The sequence below is a fragment of the Babylonia areolata genome, chromosome 9, assembly GCF_041734735.1.
Source record: "Babylonia areolata isolate BAREFJ2019XMU chromosome 9, ASM4173473v1, whole genome shotgun sequence".
In the NCBI taxonomy this organism is placed as follows: domain Eukaryota; kingdom Metazoa; phylum Mollusca; class Gastropoda; order Neogastropoda; family Buccinidae; genus Babylonia; species Babylonia areolata.
The window spans coordinates 17,542,467-17,544,966 of record NC_134884.1 but is presented as its reverse complement, the minus strand read 5'-3'; the positions used below and the strand labels follow the sequence as shown (position 1 = coordinate 17,544,966).

At 41.5% G+C, this 2,500-nt stretch overlaps 1 protein-coding gene across 1 annotated transcript in view; it reads right to left on the bottom strand.

Annotated features, from left to right (window-relative positions):
• Positions 1 to 2,500, bottom strand: part of LOC143285758 (uncharacterized) — a 264,792-nt gene that overhangs the window by 27,162 nt on the left and 235,130 nt on the right. The window lies entirely within an intron of this gene.

The window sequence follows — 2,500 nt, the reverse complement described above, 5'->3', positions numbered from 1 at the left end:
GGATTTCATGTATCTTAATGTTAATGTTCTAATTTTATTGGCGTGACATATGTTATGTGCATGCATACGTTGTATGTGTGTGTGTGAGTGTGTGTGTGAATGAGTGTGTGTGTGTGTGTGTGTGTGTGTGTGTGTGTGTGTGTGTGTGTGTGTGTGTGTGTGCGTGCATTTTACTTATATATACGATTTATTCCCTTGATGTTTTTATTTATGTATTGTTGTAAATACCTTATGGTCTTAACTCACTCAGTACGGCCAGTCCTCTCTTCTCCTCAACACAGACCCCTCGGATGTCCAGTGGGTGTCTCAATGACCCAACCTTTAGCTTCCGTCGTCAGAATTGTGGTATTCTTTGTCAACATTCACCTCTTCAGTATAAGAGCCTACCGCTTGCAATATCTTGATGATGGTAATTGGGGTGAAACGCTGTTAACGTCGTCTCTTTCGCCGTTCGTATGGAGAGAGTTAACTCACTCAGTACCGCCAGTCCTCTCTTCTCCTCTACACAGACCCCTCGGATGTCCAGTGGGTGTCTGAATGACCCAAACTTTAGCTTCCGTCGTCAGAATTGTGGTATTCTTTGTCAACATTCACCTCTTCAGTATAAGAGCCTACCGCTTGCAATATCTTGATGATGGTAATTGGGGTGAAACGCTGTTAACGTCGTCTCTTTCGCCGTTCGCATGGAGAGAGTTAAGGATTGGAGTTTGGTGGTTTGAGCTGAGGACCTGTTGTTGGGTTTGGCTTGCGGCCCTTGAAGTAAGCTTAAGTAAGGAAGTCATTTTGTTGTGGGGTGGGGGTCTGGTCTTCGTGTTTTGTGTGTGTGTGTGTGTGTGTGTGTGTGTGTGTGTGTGTGTGTGTGTGTGTGTGTGTGTGTTGTGTTGTGTTGTGTTGTGTTGTGTGTGTGTGTGTGTGTGTGTGTGTTGTGTTGTGTTGTGTTGTGCTGTATGTGTGTGTGTGTGTGTGTGTGTGTGTGTGTGTGTGTGTGTGTTGTGTTGTGTTGTGTTGTGTTGTATTGTGTGTGTGTGTGTGTGTGTGTGTGTGTGTGTGTGTGTGTGTGTGTGTGTGTTGTGTTGTGTTCTCTCTCTCTCTCTCTGTAAGTGAAAGAGAAAGAGAGAGAGAGACAGAGAGAGAGAGAGAGATACAGTGAGAGAGACACTGAGAGAGAGATACTGAGAGAGAGAAACTGAGAAAGAGACAGAGACAGAGAGAGAGAGAGAGAGAGAAAGAAAGAGAGAGACTGAGAGAGAGAGATACACTGAGAGAGACACTGAGAGAGAGAGAGAAACTGAGAGAGACACTGAGAGAGAGAGAGAGAAACTGAGAGAGACAGAGATGTAAAAGAAAAACCACATCCGCACACCATTCGCCGCTGACCGTTAGCAGTCTGCAGGTCTAAATATCAAAAAGTTTAAATGTCCCAAACAGTTTTAAGGCCATGGCGGTAGTAATGGTTTCAACATCCACCGTGTCTAGGGCTTGACATGGCACAGGAGTACGGGTAGCGATCCGAACTCTTCAAGTTCTGCCATTTTTGATCTATCCTTCCCGTTCGTTCGTTTATTTATTTATAGTCTGTTCATCTAAGATGATGATATTAGACTGAAAATAAATGATATTATTATTGATGTGTGTGTGTGTGTGTGTGTGTGTGTGTGTGTGTGTGTGTGTGTGTGTGTGTGTGTGTGTAGTCACATTTTGTCGTGTGTATGTAACATAGATATAATGTTTTATGTTATCAAAAGCGTTTTTGTAAAGCACCTAGAGCAGATTTCTGGATAGTGTGCTACATAAGTATCCATTATTATTATTATTATTATTATTATTATTATATTATTATTATTATTATTTGGATCATTATCATTTCTATCATAATGATGATTGTTATTAATTAGAAATCGACATTTCTGTATATTCGAATGAAAAGGGGGGGGGGGGGCGGTTGAGGTGGGGGGGAGAGGGGGGGGGGCAAGGGGGGGCGACTAAGAAAGGAAGAGAGAGAGAGAGAGAGAGAGAGAGAGAGAGAGAGAGAACAGAATGTGGAAAAGATAGAGTACAAAATGTAAAATGGACAGGGTGAGTGTTAGTGATTGTAGAAAGAAAAAACATAATATTGGAAGGGTGTGTGTGAGAGGCGGGACGGGGGAAGCGGGATTAGGACCAAAAAAAAAAAAAAAAAATCAATAATCAAATATTGTATGCACTACTTCTGTAGATTATTATTTGAAAAGAGGTTCATGTGGGGACCTACAATAACCATCCAACTGGACTATTCAACACACAACCAGCTAACTTTAATAAAGAACAGTTTGAAATATATAACTTTTTCCAAAAAACAACAAAAAAAGTTAACATTTGAAATTGGTAACACGTGTCCCGTAATTTCTGGAGGCAAAAAAGGTTTCATCACTAAACAGCGGGTTAAAACGTGATCTACCGTTAAACGTCCCTTGCAAATGCGTTCAATATTTTCACAATATTTCCCTTCCCAACCGAAGGC